Below are 20,860 nucleotides of genomic sequence, written 5' to 3' on the forward strand. Positions count from 1 at the left end.
TCACAGCCACTTTCTTTTCCTTGTGCGGGGTGGCCAGGAACGTACCTGACTGGCAATGCTAGTCAGGCACCCTATTGTCCACCAAGTCAGCTCAGCCTCATGCAGATAAACACATGCCTGGAGCTGTTAGCCACACAGGGCGTCATTTCCTACCGCAGACCACCCCGTTCCTGCTGCGATTTTTTCCTGGGTAAGAAATAAAAGCCTTTCTTTCTCCAAGAAAGGACCCATGTGATCAAAATACCTTTAGAGAATGATAATATCGGTAGGTTTTATTCACCAAATAAATCATGGTCTGGGATTTTAAGAGCTTTTCTGATAACGAAACACATCCCCACAAGCCACACATCTGCACCTAAATGGATCTTTCTCCCCTCCGAGCTTGTCATTCACTGTTGACAGCCCAAACAATATTTGTCTTTCTTCAGAGAATGGCAACCAGCAGCCCCGTTAAAGAGAGGCAGATCCGTGAGACCGCCAACTACAAAGGAAAGAAGATGCAGGCTGCACGCGGCATGCGGCCACCGGAATCCTAGGAAGCAGACATTATGAATGTTTTAGAGGATAAGATGTCATATTGATCGGTAGATGTGCAATGTGCGCTGGAACAAAGAGAAAGAACTCTCTCGTGAAAAATAGCCTTCTGCAAGGAGGAGTGGCAAGGGGGTCAGAAAGTGCCAATTAGGACACCCGAGATACTCCATTCCTAGGGCACGTTTCTCCCCTCAGTGGCAGCAAGCAAGGGAGGAGAAGGTTGGGCTTCATTTCCCTTCCCAAGTCCCCAGTAGCCCTCAACAAACTGCTCCCAATGAGCCCTCTGATCTGAACTTGAGTCCACAGCCAGCCATTCTGAAACTGGGGGAACAGGCCAGGAGGGGCCATAGGAACCAGGTAAAAGGAAGAAGGAGCTCCCTATCCTGGATCTCTGGGATATATATGCTGGGTTCATGTCAATCAGAGTTCACATTTCTGCACTACTACATACAAGCGGATACCTTGGGCAAACAGATTTACCTCTCTGAACTTCACTTTCCTTAGCTATGATAACAACTAACATTTTTGTGACGTACTGACTCAGTGTCAACCACTGTTCTAAGCCCTGTATACGCATCACCTCATTTGCTCTTTACAGTAAACCTAGAGGTAAGAACTATGATTCCCATTTTACAGAGGAAGGAGTGGAGGCATAAAGGTTTTGACAGGGCTGGTAGGTGGGGCAGCTGGTTTTAGAGCCAAGCATGTGCTCTTAGCCATGTTTTCTTGCTCACACTGACCTTATAGGGTCGAGAAGGTACAAAAGTGGTGACGATCTGGGGGTAACCGGCACACAGGAGGCATTCAAGAAACATCTCACCTCCTGCTGGGTCTTGGGTTGTTTTGTAACAATGGCGATCTTATTGAGCCCTTAGCATGTGTCAAGCTCTGTGATAAGCAATTGTTACCAATTTTATGAGATAGATATTGCTCTCCCATTTTGCAGATGAAGAAATTGAGGCTCAGAGTGCTGAAGTAACATGCAGCTGGTAAATGTTAGAGGTGGGATTTGAACCTGAGCTGTATGATATCTGAAGCTCTTGAGTACCACTCCATCCGCTGACGACCATCAGCTCAACACCAAGCATCAGTGAAGACTGGGATTCTATTCACCTAGGTATTCTTCTCTCATTTGCCTGAACCACCTCCTTCAGAGAAACCTCTGTGGTTTCCTTTTCTGTGTCACATTAGAATGGCAGAGGCACTGTTAAGGTGGGCCTCAAAGGCCATCTGGTCCAGACTTTTGCTGTATAGATAGATGGTGACCCTGAGCCCTATTTAAGTGAAATGACTTGCCTAGGGTCATGACAGCTAATGGCTGACTGAGCCAGGATTTGAACCTTGATCTTTTGACTCTCTGGTGCTCTCTCTACTGTCCTCTTTCATTTCCTTAAAGAAAGACAGAGAATTCAGGTGTCTATGTGCAATGCAATGCCTTATTAAAGACAAAATGAGGTGGACTTCAGAGAAGCCTCCTCCTCTTACCCACTTACTATTTTTATTACTACTCTTTGCAAGATAGGGCATGAACAAAATAACCTGTTAATAAAATTAGCTGACAAAAAGACCATGATGGTCCTTTCTGATCCTAAATTCATTAAATTGAGTTTCTATGACAAATGTCTTCTACTGCAGAAATGTATTCACAGCTAGAATCTAAAACCACCATTTTTCTATTTCTACCTGGTCTGACGCCATTGTGGTCAATGTAGACATGCTCCCTCCTGCATGCAAACTTGGTACTTTTTCAGGAGTGAGAAATGAGCTGAAGAAGTAAGGATGTTGAGCAAATCCTGTATGTAATTCTCATTCCAATTTGGTCATTTGTTCAGCAAAGCCAAATTAGGCACACGGGGAGGCTGCCAGAGTCCTTTTCAATTTTTAATTTCTGACATGGTTAGCTCAAGATTTTTTTCAAACTCAGAAATAAAAAAAAGTCCTGTATTAGCAAATTGGGTTTGATCTTTCTTGCAAATGGTTTTCAGTTAAGTGGATTTCACATAGCTAACCTGAAACATTTAAAACTTGATTCTAATGGAAAGAAACAGCACGTTAAAAAAATTAGTTCTATCTCCTAGGGCCTGATTAGGTAGTAGGGAACGAAAACCTGGGCAATGGGGCAGTCTTCCTCAGCCTCTGATATGCTTAATGTCAATATGGTCAAATTCTTATGAGGAAAGAGCTAATCTGGGGTGGGGTGGGGGAGGATAATTTCTTTTTGGAATGTAAACTACTTGCATCTATAAGGGACTACATTTTCATCTGCAATTAGATAAATGACACAATTAGACTTATTTTGAATTTGTGACAATTTACTTAACAGAGCTATTCTTTTTCTTTTTTTAGATGGAGTTTCACTCTTGTTGCCCAGGCTGGAGTGCAATGGTGCGATCTCGGCTCACTACAACCTCCGCCTCCTGTGTTCAAGTGATTATCTAGCCTCAGCCTCCTGAGTAGCTGGAATTACAGGCACCCACCAACATGCCCAGCTAATTTTTGCATTTTTAATAGAGACGGGGTTTCACCATGTTGGCCAAGCTGGTCTCAAACTCCTGACCTCAGGTGATCCACCTGCCTCGGCCTCCCAAAGTGCTGGGATTACAGGTGTGAGCCACCATGCCAATCCCAAGGGAGCTAATTTTAAGGGTTTTATGTGACACTCAAGTCACACAAATTTCTTTGGTGCTAAAGGTACATGATTCTGTCAATTGGCAGCAGCACTGCAGACTGCTGTGGCATTTCTGGCTAATACAAGGCATTGTGATGACATTCGACGTGGTCATGATGTGTCCCCCTTCTTCTTATGGCTTGTGCTCCCATGCCAGATCCTAACTCTATGGAAGTCCCCAAGCCAGGCCTAACCTAATACATCTCCCAGGTAGGGGCTGGTGTCTCCCTTAACACTGGCCTGGGAGAGATCTCCCTTACCTGCATGCTCAGAGCTAAAGAAAGATAGGCACGTTTGGAAAGTCCCCCAATTTGTTTTAATTCCTTAGCTCTTTTAGGTTAAACTTTCTTCATGCATCTCTTACTAGTCTTATTCGATTCATTTAAGCTTTGCAAGACACTCACAAGGCAGTTACTTTTTATCCCAATTTTAAAGATGAAGAGACCGAGGCTTGTTGAAGTTCTACAACATAACCAAGGTCTAGGGTTGCCAGGTTTTAATTTATAAGTTTGCTAAATCTGGCAACTCTAGCAAGGTCCTGTAGTTAGGACGAAACCTCAGAGGCACTTCTCTTCTTCTGCAACCCCAGAAACAGCCTTTGAATCCGTGCCTCAGATCCTTTAAGCTTTGCTCTAGATCTGTCAGAAAGAATTGTCCAAGGTAACCGAAGTTGGGTCTCTTCTGAAATGTCCACATCTTCTGGAGTTCTCTACTGTGAATGTCATTTGCATTCTGCTCTAATCAGCACTGTCCAATAGAAATAAAACACAAGCCACTTATGACTTTTTTTTTTTTTTTTTTTTTTTTTAAGAAAGGGTCTCCCTCTGTCACCCAGGCTGGATTGCAGCAGTTCTATCTCAGTTCACTGCAACCTCTGCCTCCCAGGTTCAAGTGATTCTCATGCCTCGGCCTTCTGAGTAGCTGGGATTACATGTATGCATCACCATGCCCAGGCAGTTTTTGTATTTGTAGTAGAGACAGGGTTTCACCATGTTGGCCAGGCTGGTCTCAAACTCCTGACCTCAGGTGATCTGCTCGGCTCCCAAAGTACTGGGATTACAGGTGTGAGCCACTGCACCTGGCCCACTTACGAAATGTAAAATTTTCTGGTAACCACATTAAATAAGTTAAAAAAATTTAATACTATGCCTTTTACTCAATATATCCAAAATATTATCAACATAAAAATCTTTTTTTTTTTTTTTTTTTTTTTTTTTTTTTGAGACGAGTCTCGCTCTGCCGCCCAGGCTGGAGTGCAGTGGCCGGATCTCAGCTCACTGCAAGCTCCGCCTCCCGGGTTCACACCATTCTCCTGCCTCAGCCTCCCAAGTAGCTGGGACTACAGGCGCCCGCCACGTCGCCCGGCTAGTTTTTTGTATTTTTAGTAGAGACGGGGTTTCACCATGTTAGCCAGGATGGTCTCGATCTCCTGACCTCGTGATCCGCCCGTCTCGGCCTCCCAAAGTGCTGGGATTACAGGCTTGAGCCACCGCGCCCGGCAAAATCTTTAATGAGACAGTAAAAAGACGTTTTTTTGCACTAAGTCTTCAAAATACAGTTTGTATTTTATACTTACAGTACATCTCAATTCAGATGCTAAATTTTTGATGGTTAAATGTAAATTAATTCAGTTCTTCAGTTATACTGAACACATTTCACAGAGCAGGCCCTAGACCACAGTGGCTGACAGGATTTTTCTAGGCTGATACCCTCCTGCATGCTCTCTGGACATTTTATCATATTATTTATTTATTTATTTATTTTCTTTGAGATAGAGTCTCCCTCTGTCACCCAGGTTGGAGTGCAGTCGTGCAATCATAGCTCACTGCAGCTGTCTGTCTCCTTGGCTCAAGTGATCCTCCCACCTTAGCCTCCCAAGTAGCTGGGACTACAGGCATGCGCCACCATTCCTGGTCATTTAAAGTTATTATTTTTAAATTATTTTTATTTAAAAATTTTTAATAGAGATGGGGGTGTGGTCTCACTATGTTGCCTAGGCTAATCTCCAACTCCTGAGCTCTAGTGATCCTTCCATTACAGCCTTGAAAAGTCTTCCTTCCCCTCTTTTAAATCTGTCCCCACAGCTAGCATAAGCTTTAGAACACAGTAATGTTTAAGAAATATTTATTTGAATGAAAGAATGACTTGAAAAATTCTATCTAAAAAACGACAATTAATTGAGGTCTGGGAGTGTGCCAAGCTAATAATAATGATAATAGTCATAAACAGTGTCTACTGAATTCTTACTACCTGCTTTTAAGACATTTCTCATTTGATCATTAAAAAAAAATCACCTTTGAAGTAGCAAGTATCCTCACTTTACACATGAGGAAACTGAGACTTAGCGAGATTAAATAACTTGCCCACTGTCACCTAGCTACTAAGATCCAGAGCCAGGAATACATAGATGTATCCTAACCGCATTTCTCGTGCTTCCCTAACCATAATCATCATGGTTTTCATGAAATCTAAGCTCCACTTAGACTGTTATTTCTTAACTACATTTTAAAATCAGTCTCCTTTTTAGCACTTGTGTTTGCTTTTGTTTGACTTGTGGACAAAGACTTATAGTAGACAGGTATGAAAAAATAAATCCTCTTTTGCAACCCATAAGTTGTTATATATGCAAGAAGGAATATTATGAAAAAAGAAAGAAAAAATAGCAATCTATTTTTTAAAAACTTTAATCCATTTAGCCTCATCCCAAAGTAGTATCTGTGAAGTAAAAAGCTTAATGTGTTAAGATTTTTGTGATACACTGAAATAAACATAACTATTGTAATACAGAAGTGTGTCCACATGCTACACATAGCCATGTAGTGATATGACTGCCATACCTGGGTAAATATGTGCTCGGTTACACCTAACCTCTAACATTGGTCTTTCTGTTCCTAAAGATCCACCATTATTTCTGCATTTTCCCCTTCCTCTCATACAGTGGTCTAGGAAGGAAAAACACCAGCAGCTGAGGAAAGGCTGGAAGGGAGGCTCTCCCTTGTCTGTCTTTTCTCATTATTTCTAGCTGTAAAAAAAGCAAGACACAAGCAAACCATAAGACCTAACTCCCCACTGCCTCTGCCTTGAGGGTTTTCCTTTGCTTCTTTAGAAGCCAGAGGACAAAAACTTCAGGGTGACTGGACCTATGAGATGGGTCCTTCTCACTTTGAGCTTTCCTGCCTTATTCCAGGCCAATACTGAATCTCAAATCTATTCACATCTAAGAACCCCAACCTCCTCCCCTGCCTTACCTGCCTTTCTCCCGACCCTGGAGGGTCTTCATAGCCCAGACTACCCCAGACATTTCCTGGGCATCCCAGTTTCTACTTCATTCAATAAATTCACCAGCAACTATTGAGCCCCTACTATACCCCAGATACAGCAAACCCTCGGGGCAATTTTCAATCAGAATAATAACTAACACTAATATAGTGCTTACTGTGTGCCACGCACTATTATAATAAGCACTTTAAATATTTAGACATGAAATTGCCCTTTTTGGATATTAAATATGGTAGAATATTACCAGTTTCACATGGTTCAGCTTAATGTATTAGTCACTTAATCTACTAGTTTTAGAGGCAGATACTTTTATCATGCTCTTTTGATAGCTGAAGAAACTCTGAAGAGAGAGATTAAGTATCTTGTCCAAGATTATTCTGCCAGTAGTGGCAGAGCTAGGCTTTGAACTTGGGGACTCTGGCTCAGAACACTTGATTACTGTGCTTTCTGTCTCTTATAGTGAAAGTGGCAGAAAAAAGAACACCGACTTCTCTCCTAAGCCAGACTCTACATTTCAGGTGCATTGTGGGTAAACTAGACTTTTGTAGGAACAATAGAATATGGTGGTTAGAGTAGCTCTGGAAGCAGCAGACCTGGCTTCAGGTCCAGACCCCAGCCCTGGTTTTCAGTAGCTGTGAGGCTCTGGGAAAACTTTCTTTTCTTTCTTTCCCACCCTCCCTCCCTCCCTCCTACCTTTCCTTCCTCCCTCCTTCCCTCCTTCCCTCCCTCCCTCCTTCCCTCGTTCCCTCCTTCCTCCCTTCCTCCCTTTCTTCCTCCCTCCCTCCCTTGCTCCCTTCCTCCCTCTCTCTCTCTCTTCCTTCATTTTTTTCCTCACTCTCTCTCTCCCTCACTCCCTCCCTCTGTCTTTCTTTCTTTCTTCCCAGATCCTCAGTTTCCTCAACTTCCTCATAAAAATTTCCTACCTCCCAGGGGGGTTGCCACATTCAATGAAATAAAGCACGCAAAACATTTATCTCAGTGCTTGACACACAGTTAAGAACCTGACAAAGAGCAATTATTGTGTGGACCATCCAGAAGGAATATGGTCTGTCTGGAGAAAAATCTCTAAAATTCCAAACAGCTGGGTTACAAGCAATTAGCCCATTCCTAAATTTGAGATGGCTTGCCTTTTGAATTAAAATAACAGAAATTAGGAAATATAGGAAAATACTAAGTGGTCACCTTCTCTAGACTCATTTTACAAAAGAGGTTCTGGAGACCTGAAAAGATTAATACCTTGGCAGAGAGGACATTCATCTCTATTGAAAAGCACAGATCCCCGATCCCATTTACTTCCACCTTACTGCACTGACTCTTGAAGCTGCACTTTTGCAGTGAAGCTTGACAGAGGAACCTCAGATCAGCTGACCTGGTGCACATACCTCATGCACATATGAAAGCAGTGGTGACACTAAGCAGTGGTTGGGGGGGTGCAGTTGGGGTGGAAAAGGAAGGTGAGTAGGAAAATTCTAAATGATTTCCATCAGCCTTCTCTGAAGTTACCACAAATAGAGTATCAGTAAAGACAGTGTCTTTCCTGTGCAAGTGGAGTTTTAAGATGAGCCCCCAACCTCCCCTTTTACACCCAGTCTGGCACCTTTAATCCCCTCCTCTATGTATTCTGGCAATGCCACTGTGTAAAAAACACATTAGATGGCAATAGAATTTTCTTCTTTTAGTCTGATATCTGAAAATTCAGGGTGTTTACACGATTGCTGCAACAGAGTAAAGCCTTGTGTAGCTTGGTAGAGCTCCATTGACAAGCATTTCCTAACCTTCAACCCTGTGCCTGCTGTTGTGCTAGGCTCTGGGGATACAATGACTCTGAAGATGCCACTCCTGCCCTCAAGAAGCTCACTGTCTAGGCCAATGGTTTTGGGCTGTGATTCCCAGACCAGTAGAATCAGCGTCCCCTGAGAACTTATTATAAATGGAAATCATTGGGCCCTACTCCAGACCTGCAAATCAGAAACTCAGGGCTGAGGTCCAGGTATCTGTGTGTTAATGAGCCTTCCAGGTGATTCGGATGAATGCTCAAGTTTGAGAACCACACGTATTGCACAAGGCTTGGCTGACAGCAATTAATGAAAGAGAACAGGAAGGGAAGTAACAAGCTCCTCTTGTCTGTTTCCATGAAGGTGGAGGAGGTGAGAGAGCCCAGACATCTCCCTCCAGGTCTAGGCACTAGGTCTCTGCCCATACAGGTAGTGTGTCAGAAGCAGCTGCGAAGATGCAATATGGAAAAGAGATGTTCAAGCCAGGGTGGAAAGATGAAAAAAAAAAAAAAAAAAAGGAGCCAGAACCAGACTTGGGCCAAAGTGACATGGTGAAACAGGGACATTCTTTCTCAGCATGCCTCCTCTCCATCCAGTACCTGCCCTGTGTCCATTCTGCCTGCTGCAGGTGACCCATGATCAGAGAGACTCAGTGCCCCCCTCCAAACTCAGCAGTGCCTCTTGTATGAATGCTTTCCCATCACTTCAGAGGTTTCCAGGACTCCCATCCAACTCTCTCAGAACTCTGCTTTCCAAACTATCAGCCACATCAATGGAACTTTAAAAAATCTGTTGGATCTTGATATTAATTATTAATTCATCCACATCCTCCCCACAACATCACATATTCTATCATTAATGGATGTGCAATTATAGGGAAGACTAACGATTTAAGCCAAACACATAAACTCTAAAGGTGGAAATTTTAGGCACGGTGCCAGTTAAGGATGAGAGATATTTTCAGACAGAAGATACTTTAGACAGTGGCTCAAAGTGGCATGACAGGAAGGCTCCTTTCTCTATGTTCTGGTCAGCCCTGACTGTGGAGGTACTGACCTGAGGCAGGTGCACCGTGGGGGATCTCTGCTGTGTTTGGCAGAGCAATTGCCACCCCCTCCCCACTATCAGGCACAGGGCTGCCTAAAGCCAGAGGATCCACCAAGGATATATTGTGGCTGGGGCATCTGATTGTAAACATCTGTCTATAAGCATTCCTACGGTGAATTCCTCTTTCTTTAGCCCATCATGCCAAACTTGTGAGTTTTGACTGAGTAGCTACATACTAGCATAGGATCTTTAGGGTTCACCTTGATCTACCTCAAGCAGGAAAGAGGAAATTTTTTTTGAAGGTGATGAAGGCAGCTTGTGAAAGTGGAAGAGTAGCTGACCAATGGTTTTTGCTATGGCTTGAATGTCTATCCCTCCCCAAAATTCGTATGTTGAGATTCTAACCAAGGTGATGGTATCAGGCAGTGAAGCCCTTGGGAAGTGATTAGGTCATGAGTGGGATTGGTGTCCTTATAAAACAGCTAGCTAGTCTCTTCCACCATGTGAGGACATAGCTAGAAACTGCCATCTAGGAACCAGAAAGTGAGTCCTCACTGAATCTGTAGGTGCCTTGATCTTGGGTTTCCCAGCCTCCAGAACCAAGAAATAAGTTTCTGTTCTTTAAAAGCTAGTCTGCCTCTGGCATTTTGTTATAGCAGCCTGACCAAATTAAGAGAGGGTTTATCCCTGAGGGGATGACCATGGGCACAGAGGGTAATATTCCCATGCCCTTAGGCTACCAGGAGAAAAAAGAGCTCCACTTTTCCAGTTTCACTTTTAGGGACCCTAGTTAAGGACTCTAATTGGCTCAGCTGAGGTCACAAGCCCATTTTTTTTTTTTTTTTTTTTTGACAGTTGCTATGGTGAGGAAAGTAAGATAATAATATCACCCCTGCTCGATTTAGGGACCCAAAAGGGTGTTGGATACAGACACAGCCACCAAGTAAACTTGCCAAACTTAGTGAATAAAAACTCAGGAAGCCAGTTACATTTGAATTTCCCACGCAATATTTGGGAATACTTATATTAAAGGCATTTTCATTATTATTCTGAAACTCAAATTTAACTGGGCATCCTACATTTGGCAACCTGTCACCAAGGGAACCGGTGTGAGCCAGGCAGACTCCTCTTCATTTGGTGTCCAACACACCTTGTTTAAAGCTTGAAGAAGTAGAGTTCTTTGCGGAGAAAAGCACTGCCCATGCCTAGAATCGCCCCTGAGCACCTTCTCTGTGTCACGCTGGGATAGGTCTCTGCCTAGATGAGAATCCATATCAAGCCTCTACACTTTCCACAAAGTGTCAAAACTGCCTGGCTGTCTTGTGTGCAAAGCATATGGACTCCTCTTTTTATCAACCACAGTGATTCCTGGGTGGGACCTGAGGATTTATCAGGAACTTCAGCTAGGATCAAATTGTGATTCCACTCTTGCCAAAGCTCCTTAGAGACATTTGATATTGAGAGAGGCGGCAGAAGGCTGACTGGCTGGTCCAACCCTGTCTCTCAGGCTGAGTGCTAGTGCCCTCCGTAGAAGGCATACATGATAGCCACCTTGTAAGGTCTGCTCCTGTCTAGAATGGGCAGAAAACTTGGAACCCAAAGATCTCTGCAACCTCCATTTGTGCCAGTGGTGTTGATTCCCGTAAATGCTCACTAAACTTGTTCTGCAGTTAGGACACAGCCATTTTTTTCTCTTCTTTCTGGAAGGAAGTTTATTACACAAAGCAATAGGTGGATGTCTTCTTACTACCACATAAATCTGCTGTAGTACCTATGTGCTATATTTCTTAGACAGCAAGAACAAACAGTTGCTACTGGAACATTCCACACAAAGGAAAACAGTAAAGCTAGAAACAAAAGCAAAACAGTAAACAAAACATATATAGAGATGTATTCTCTGTTAGAAACTTTAATACAAGTAGAGCCACGCAAAGTTGAGGTTCCATTATATTTCCAAAAGTAGAGGAACCAGACAGTTCAACTTGACTTTTCTTTAGACAACACCTTTCATTCTGGTCATGAGGAGTGATGTTTTCAGCACCAAGCATCCAAAAAAAGAACCCTGAGCACTCACATGACCCAGGACATGGCACTAGAAAGCTAGAGGCAAAAACACGGAGTTCAAATTTGGGATACACAAAAGGCAGTCCAGGGCCGAGGTCAGTTCCAGGCAAGATTTGGAGTTGAGCACTTTTTTCTTTGTGTACTCCAGTCTGCTAGCAGAAGCTATGATGCCTGAAAAATCCTGGGTGAATTATCTGACAGTGTTAGTGAAACAAAAAGCCATTCTAGGGGCTTCTGGGCAGTATGTTTGGATGTAAGGGGGAGGCTGCATTTCCTCTTCTGGGAAAGCCCTGTGCACTTAGAACAGACTCCTTAATGAAGTGCCAGTGATCTCAGAGTTGACCTTCAGAGTCCTTGCCCCACAGCCCCCTGCTCAGTACCTCAGTTGGGAGCCAAGTCTCAGAGGGTGAAGGTACCTTGGCTCTCCACAGCATGAGGAGTGGGCTTCTGTGTCATTTCACAAGCACGTGTGTGTGTGTGTGTGTGTGTGTGTGTGTGTCTGTAGCTAATTTCCTGACAGGTGCACATGCAAGCGCCTAGGCCATGTGGAGGGATTATCATTTTAGTAAGTAGCTTTAGCTAATTAGTTTATTCTTGCTGACATGGTCCCATTCCTCCTAATTTGATATTTTTATTTCATGTAGAAATCAGGAGGCTGATAGACCCTGGAATGGTTGTGAAGTTATTAGTTTTCCTTGGTTCTATCTGTGTATGTTGGTATGTCTTCTGGTAGAGGAGAACCTAGGTTTGTTTGGTTCACTATGGTATAAGCAGAACCTGTCACAGTAAAAATCTATTTTATTTAGTGCTTACCTTTGGCCAAGCACTGTTCAAGAGCTATCTTGTTTAGTCTTTAAAACCTCCCCTATGAGATAAGTGCTATTATTGCATCCATTTTACAGGGAGGAAACTAAGTCACAGTGAGGTTAAGTAACATACCTGTGCTCATGTCGCTGGTAAGTAGAAAAGCTGGGATGTGAACCCAGCAGCCTGTATTCCAGAGCCTGTTCTCTTCCCTTGTACCAGGAAACATTTGTTGTGTAAATTAATAACTATGTGGATAATTTACCATGTATGATTTAAGTGCTTCTGATGACAAATCCATGGTTTCCATTCTTAGTTATCAGGCTCAAAATTCACATAGTAAGTCCTAAAAATACTATTGCTTTCAGGATTTCTCTCTGCTTCCAGAAGTCAGCATCTCTTCTGCTGCTCATTCTAACTTCACCCTCCAGAGTGTGTGCTATTCCCGCATTTCTATTAAGCTAATCCCCATAATGAGAGGCCTAATTGCTAACCCCTACTTCAGTGGATAAACGTTTAGGTGGACACCGCTTCTGCCTGTTATTTGCACTGCGAGAGGGGTCCCCAACACTCAGAGGAACGGTGGGTCAAATCTCCTCAGGGAAGGACGGGCTTCTTGTGGCTGTGGCTACTGTTCCTGGGAGGCCAAGAAGAGGCCCACTTGACATCATACCTTGAGAAGAGCAAACAGAGTACGTCATACCTTAAGAAGAGCAAAGAAATATAAGCAATCCCAACTATGATCTTCCCCAGAGAGTTGTGCAAACAACACTGAATTATTAATAGAAGTTGTGTTCTTCCCAATTCCCCATCGCAAGTGAGCCCCCTTCACAGTTGGGGAGATAGGGGTTCTGCCCTCGGAGCTCAAATAGGCCCTCTTCCACACAGAGAGATCAAATTCCAACCTCAGGATGCACTAGCCAATGAAGCCTTTATTGCTAGCCATTGTAACTCAGGTGGCAGTTATTTTAGTTTAAACAACTTGTGGGTGGTCTCTTCATGTTCAAGAATTTGCCTCCATCTTTTCATGTTCCACTTATACCAACACATCTTCAATGGCGGCATTTCTGGCAACCCCACAGGACACCTACTCCTCTAATCTCATACTTGAACCACACAGTTGTGTTTGCTCTTTGGAACTCAAGTCCATGTGTTAGTCAAGAGAACATGGACGGAAACCCCACCAACCCCACCTATATCCTATCCTATTTCCCAATGTAGACACATAAACCTAATACTTAAGCTTCTTCTTGCTACTTGGATTTCAATTTTCAGTCCCTGTTGGAGATATCAAGTGTTCTTGCTATCACATCATTTATTAATGTCTATTGTCAACAGAGAACAATTACCCAACACTAACACATATGAAGAAAAAAAAAAGGATTCTACTTTCCAAACTAATTTCCAAGAATTACTACTATAGAGAAGTGTCAAATACTTTTCCTCTTTAACCATTCTCAAAACTTTTAATGAATCTTTTCTTTTAAACAAATCATGCCATTAGCATGGATGCTATGCAAATGAAATGCAGAGCCTGTATTTGTTTGGCTTCCTTGAAATTGTTTCAGAAATCTGATCACATCAAATATTTTTCAGTTAATGCAAAAGAGAACCTCCCAATACATTTTTTTTTGAGGAGTATGTAGTTTTCCATTTGCATGTGAGTCCCAAGTGGTAAATTTACACTTTGAATGTAGGATTAACAAATTTCCATGTGTGTACTGCATTTTGATACTTAAATCATAAAGAAGTTACTTTTGTATGCCAAGGGCCTTACAAATCTGAAATCAAATGACCTGATAAGCACCTGGATGCTGGAGTTTAGCACAGAGATAACACCAAGGAAACCTGTTTTCCTAGAGTAACATCGTCTTTGGATTTCACATAGCTTTCTTTCGAAACCTAATCTCAGGTCATCTTGGAGAATTCAGGGACAAGAATATGCTTTTTGCAGCTAAGGAATCATTCAGAACCAAGGACTCACAAATCCACACGTAAAATCCTTTTCCAAGCTGCTCCTTCCCAGCCTGGCGAGTGGGCCCTGGCAGCGACCCTTCCTTACTGCCAGGAAACAATGTTATGGCTTGAGAGAGCTATGCATGATCACACTTACTGTAGCATCAACTATTTTTTTCTTAATTGTCCTGAGATCCTAGAAAGGAAACAAGCGTCTGTGCTGACAGAGGAGCTCAGCGTGAACTCTCATTTTTCACATGGAGCTAATTAAAAACTGAAATTAGTTAAATATGGAAATGACACTTGCAAGCACTTTAGTAGAATTCTGGCAAAATCCCTCTGGAGTGCTGTGACATTACCTGCTGCTTCGAAACTCCCCAACTGAATTTCACAGTTAAAAGGCTGAGCAAAGGGAAAGTTATTATTGAGATTTTGGATTCAGAACGTGTCTGTAAAACTCCAGATTAAATTTCATGGCTGGCCCTTGAGTGGCTGGCGATATGCAATGCAGGCCAATGGAGTGGGCCGCTCACAATGTCCCTGAACGCAGGAGCTCCAATTACCCCTCTTTAGGTATGGTACTATAGGTGGCATAGGTGCGACAATCGGAAGGCTAATGGATATATTTCTCCTGGAATTTGACTCAAGACAGTTCACATATGCACAAATTCCAACAAAGAAAAGAGACTGAACTCATGCATGGGGTATGATGAGCCCAATTATTAAAATTGAGATTGCTTAGGGGTAATAAGAAACACTTCTCGAATTTGGAGTCTATCTGTATATGTCGGTCTATCTATTCATCTCTCTATCCATCTACAAATTCATATGTATTTATATAAATGTGTATAAATATCTCTCTCTATATATATACATCTTATAGATACGTCACAGTTTTTATGCATAATTGTGATACACCATCGCAAAGCAGAGAGATCAAACAGCTTGAGACTTAGAGGAAAGTGAGAATGGTCTTCTCTTAAAATCTCTACCAGAATTGCCTTTCCACATAAACAATGATGAAGAGGGAGCTCCCAGGGCAGGTGGCGAGAGAGCACCCTCCGGGATGTCATGTCCCCCTTTCTAGGCAAATGCAGCAGTGTGTGCTCAAGGGCAAATTATGATGTTTGCTTGCATCTGCATACAATTTAATTAAACCCACCTACGTGTCTGATGGCTCTGGATCTGTGGCAGAGTGTTTGGGAAGTCCAGCTGCTCTCTAAACAACTGGAGTGGTGTGATTTTATTGTTTTTCTGACACCCCATCCATTTGCCCTTGAGGCATCCCCTCCCCCTGGACCCCGGCCATGACTGAGGCAGGCCCCGCATCCCCGCCTGGGCAGGCCAGCGAGAGGAGCCACTTAGTGCCAAAGCCAGCCCTGCTCTGCAAGTCAGCTGGCAGGCAGCCGTCGGCGGGCCGGGCTGCCAGAGAGAGTTCTCTGGCAGCTCAGGCGCTCATCTTCCCATCACACTCGGGCTTTGCTAGTCCGCGGCCTGGAAATCATCACGGCTTACCCAGCTGGATGGGGGGAATGCTGCAGCTGTACCATCAGGCTGGCTTATTTTTATTGAATTTTGAATATCCAATTTCAAAGCAATTCAAATGAATTTGCCCAAGGCCTCGGATCAGCGTGGCTGCCGACACTCTCTGCAGCAGGGTTTCGAAGTTCATATTTCTAAACAAAGGCAAGATTACAGAAGCTTTCCTTGTCAGAACCGGTGCCTCTAAAGAACCCTGTCTTCCAACTCTATTAGGCCACATGCTGACAGTAGCAAAAGCTGTTGGGCTAATCCAAGTCCCTCCTCCCCGAGCTGTGGTGGCCAAGCAAACTTCTTCCATTGCTTAGAGAAAGACAGGGGAGTGGGGTGCGAGGTGTTTAATAGCCTGGCACACGCACCCTTGCCTAGATAGTGCAGGCAGGATGGACATGGAACACTACAGTGTGGCGTCGAGTGGGGCAGAATGGGCAGGTGTGAGAGACACGGCTGCCCCTGAGTCCCCAATCTCAGAGGGGTAAAACAACCACTTGGACACTCAGGAACAATTCTAAACTTGTTCTGTAACCACCGTTCTCTGCCTCCTCCTGTTAAGATGGAAAATAAAAAAGAAACACTATACATGCTTTTGTATAACTAGGCTGAGTTTGGTACAATGCTCCGTTTCATAGAGCGTTTCTACCAGTTTCCAAAAAATCTGCTTTCCTTCACCCCCACTATTTTATTCTAATCCTGCAACACCCATGCCTGGCAGGCACTTATTGTAAATGCACAAAGCAAAACTTAACCCGAGTGGTAGAAGGCTGAAGGGTTGTGGCGAAAAAAGGACCTCCTGAGAAAAAGCCAGATGCAGTGCCTCATGGCCAAGAGTGGCTAGACAATGAAAACATAACCTGCTCTGATTTTTTTCAGTAGGATTTGGGAGACATTTAGGGCCTCACACTCATTGAAAAGTGTTTTTAAGAAGCCTTGGGACAAAACCAATTCAATAACTATTGATGTTCACAATCTGTCAGCTTCTCCCCCAGGGGTTAAAAAAAGACCCTCAGAGCAGACAGCAAATTGGGATGTAGAGACTCGGAGTGATACCAGACAGAAAGCTCCAGAGGAGCGGAGCTCCTGGCTGCTCTTCTCTGAGCTGCATCCCCAGCCCCCAGCACGGTGCCTGCTCATGCATGGTGCTTAATGAATGAATGGATGAGTAAATGAATAAACAAAGGTCATCTTTATTTACACCACAAGGAGTACAATATGGTTTTTAAAAGGAGACAGATTCCTAAAATGACCACTTAATTGTTACATCCCGCTAGACAAACTCTAGGTCTCAGCTTTTCCATCGATAAAATGCAGTTGATGACCGTATCTTGTGACCTAGGATTGTTTAGAAGATTAGATGAGAAGATGAACAGAAAGGGCCTGTTACCACTTAGGAGGGGGCAGATATTACCCCTTCCCTTTCTTTTTTGAAATTGGATAGGTCACAACTCTGTTCCTAGTCATTTCTGTTACTTTTGCAGCATTCAATGGAATCTGTCTTTAAAATAGAAAAAAAAAAAAAAAAAAAAAAAAAAGATTTCAAATATGTAGGACACTCTGTCTCTCAAAAAATCTTACGGTCCTTTGAAAATGGTTGTTTGACCTGCTGAGTGCAGTCAGCATTGGGATCTCTTATGAACCCTGAGCATGCACTACAAAACGGGGAGCCACGGTTTTTCTTGAGTGTGAGTTCTATAGATTCAGATACAGAGTAAAGACATGGAAACCAAAACGTGGAATAAATGGAATAAATATTCAGCTACAGAGTAAAGATATGAAAAACAAACTGTGGATACCAGGATAAAGCAAAAACTCCAAACACAGAAGTAAAGGAAGGCCTTGGATGTCAAGAACCCAATGACTTGAGGAACCTCGGGGAGCTGGGTAGATGCCTTTAGAAACCAGAGGTAAGAACAGCCACCCACGGGTCACTCCACTTTGCTGTGCAACCCAATCAGTTTTAAATCATTTGCTCCTTTAAGCAAACACTGCTGCTGGTTAGTTATCCAGTACATGTTTTTAATTACAAGCTGAAAAAGTCATTCTGTAGCCCTGAAACCAGTGTCCTCATGCCTAAGAAGTGCTTTTTAATATTTATACATCTAAAGAGGGTTTGCCCTTCCAGACATAGAAAATCATTAGGAAGCATTCTCAGGAGGATATAACTTTGGTCAAGGTCATGCACAAATCTAAACTTCAAATTTAAGCCAAGGCTTACCAGTAGGTGCCACTTTTGTGCCACAAACGATTCCTAGCCTGCTCCTGACTTTCTAGGTTATCAATTTTTAAATAGAGGAAAGGAACAAAAATATGCTTGTGAGACAATTCTGAGCATATAAAAGTTGAAGAAACTTTTCTTTTTTTCCTCGTTCCTTGGCACATCTATTTAATAGAGCTTTTTTGATTTCACTTTTTTCTTCCAGCACAGCAGATGAACGGGTGAACCAAGGAAACTGCACTCAAAGAAATGTCTTGTAACGGCTCTAACTTTGGTTTGGCATGTCACCTTTCTAACGCTATCAGGCAGAGGAAATATTCCGTCAAAGCTGTGAGTGTGGAAGGAAACAGCCTGGAAGGGGTCCAACGACACACTGTATCTTAGCAACTTTGGAGGTTCAGAAAAGCCAACATTTCAGTTTGGGAAGCCGGCGGGTGGAGGTTCCATCTTACCCAACCACGCATCACTGAGAGACACTCCCCAAGGTGAAGATGCAACTGTCTTCAGGATCTGCTATCTAAGCTGCTGAAAAATCAAATGGCTGTCAGCGGGCAGGGAGCGATATTCTCATGAAAACCAGACAAAATGACGATGTCAAAAACCCAAAACAGGAAACAGTCATAACCAGGTAAAGTCAAACATGGAATGACTGAAAAATGCCTTGTAGGAGCATGTTGGGCCAATTAAAAATGTTAAACAAGCACAAAATTAACTTCTACAGGAAGCAAAGGACAGCAGGAATGTGGGTACTATCTATTCCAAGACCTTCACTTGAGGTCTGAGGGTACGGGTTTTGGAAAATTCTTCTTTCTTACTTATGTCTGGAGAATGGGCGAACTCCAAACATCCACTAAAGAAGTCTCGGGTGTCACCTTGTAGCCCCTAACCTTGTCTTTTGTAGCAAAGTGGCGAGTATATATTTGGGTCGGGGGAGGTTTAAATGAACTTGACTGATATTGACCTACATCCTCGACACTCTCTTCCCAGTCTGATGCTGTTAATCCTAACAATCTAAACCCTGGCCCCTCTAAGCACAATCCTGAAGCCCAGTGTAGATCCTAACCCTCAGAGAACATGGTATATAATTGCCATATAGGTAGAAATCCATTCCCCGCTCTAGAGCCCAACTAAGGTTATCTTTAGCTCCACTGTTCCTTGCTCTTAGGCAATTAAGTCACCAGGTAGGTGAAACACATCATTTCAATGGAAGAGAAGAAGTGGGTCCTTTTAAAGCCTTTTCTTTCCTCTAAGTACTTATTATCCTTAAAACATCATTCAGTGACAATTAAAAATAGGAAAGTTTATTAAACCCTATTCTGCTGTCTTCTAATTTTTTCGTTACAGGCATGAAAATAACTTAGGAAGTGCATCTTTTGTCCCAGAAACTCCAGCATCATCTAGCCCAGCTGACATCCACTGAAATTGTAACTGATTATTCATTGTACATTACAGGAACAGGAAACTTTCTCTTACCCTCTACCCCCTTTTCCCGGGGGCTGGTTCCAGGTTACTCTGTCCAGTATCGAGCAAAAGGCTGATCAATGGACCGAATTATGCCTGATGTCTCCTTTCCCCTCCCACCAGATTTAGTCAATGATCAAACCAGGACATTCAGCCTCTATGATGTCGCCCTTATATTTCCTCTCCTCTCTGCCTGCCCTGCCATTGGTCTTGTTTTATTCACAGTCTCCTCTTCCTGGGCTTTGGAATGTCCTCCTTGACTCTCATCGCCTCTAGTTTTCATCCCATCACTTCATCCTGCACGGGGCTACCAGACCGCTTCATGCCCTCTTCTACTCAGAATTGTTGGCGGGTTTTGCATCACTTAAGAATCAAATCCAAATACACATTCTTATGGCATGAAAGGTTTGTTGTCATGCTGCCCTTCTTCCCAATACATTCTCCATCAATACCCTAGATCCCTGTATACTTTTTGCTCCAGTGTTAATGATATGTGGCATTCTACTCACCATGATTTCCCAGGCTTTCATCACTGCACTTGTTGTTCTTATTCCTGAAAGGTATTTCTCCCCTCTTTCCCTTCTGCCAAAATCCTATACACCCTTCTAGCTACATATCAACTGCCACCTCCCCTCTAAAGTACTCCCTGATACCAACAGACTAACGACTCCTTTTCTTCTCCCCATGCTCATTTCCATGCTAGCATAGGTGTGGTCTCCCTGGTCTTGTGTTATAAGTGGCAGTTTGCACATCTATTTTCTCTCCGTGTGTGATTGAGATCTCCTTGGTGATAGGGACCTTAGTCACCCATTTCTGCATCACTAAGGTCTTAGAGAGAAGGAAGTTTTCATTGAATGATTGCTGAATTAATGAATAAAAGACAAAGTCTGTCCTTAGGAGGCACCCCAGAATCAACCCAAATGTGAGAATGCATCTTAAAATTAAAATACTGATGTAGGGAATCTCTCACCTAAAAAGTCATCAGTTTCCAGACTAGCTCTATTTTCTGAATTCATTTACCCTCTCCTCTCTCCTCCCTCCTATTCTATTCCTTCCTGGGACTTCCTGGGCAGGAGTCTGAATAAAACTGCCCTCCTCCTCCACCCCAGGTGGTCGACAAGTCAATATCTGCAGTTACTCCAGCTCAAAACTGTCATCAGCAAAAGAGATCCAAGAAGAGAGTGAAATCCAATCCTTTTCTCCCCCTAAAGCTCATTTCCCTGGAAATACTTATTTCCTTATGAAAAAAAAGAAAGAGGGGAAAAAAAAGAGCTCACAACACCATGTTAAAGCAAATGCTTAGAAAATATTTTTGAAACATTTGGAAGTAATTTCTATTCACAAATTATCTCCATTCACAAAATGAAAAGGCAAATTATGTAAGCTGGATAAATTCAGAGAGAGAAAAAAATCAGACTTAATGTGGAGAGGAGAAGAGGAATAGGGAGAAAGGGAAAGAGAGAAAGATTAGTGATTCTTGCATTGCTATAGTAAGGAGAATTTTTTAAAACAATTAACACA

The 20,860-nt window shown here is 43.0% G+C and overlaps 1 protein-coding gene and 1 pseudogene across 7 annotated transcripts in view; one reads left to right on the forward strand and one right to left on the reverse strand.

Moving 5' to 3' along the window:
• The window catches only part of TENM2 (teneurin transmembrane protein 2), a 1,294,091-nt gene that overhangs the window by 229,303 nt on the left and 1,043,928 nt on the right, over positions 1-20,860 (reverse strand). The window lies entirely within an intron of this gene.
• On the forward strand, positions 5,728-5,842 carry LOC115896699 (annotated as a pseudogene).

The sequence above is a fragment of the Rhinopithecus roxellana genome, chromosome 3 (genome assembly GCF_007565055.1).
Source record: "Rhinopithecus roxellana isolate Shanxi Qingling chromosome 3, ASM756505v1, whole genome shotgun sequence".
Classification (NCBI taxonomy): domain Eukaryota; kingdom Metazoa; phylum Chordata; class Mammalia; order Primates; family Cercopithecidae; genus Rhinopithecus; species Rhinopithecus roxellana.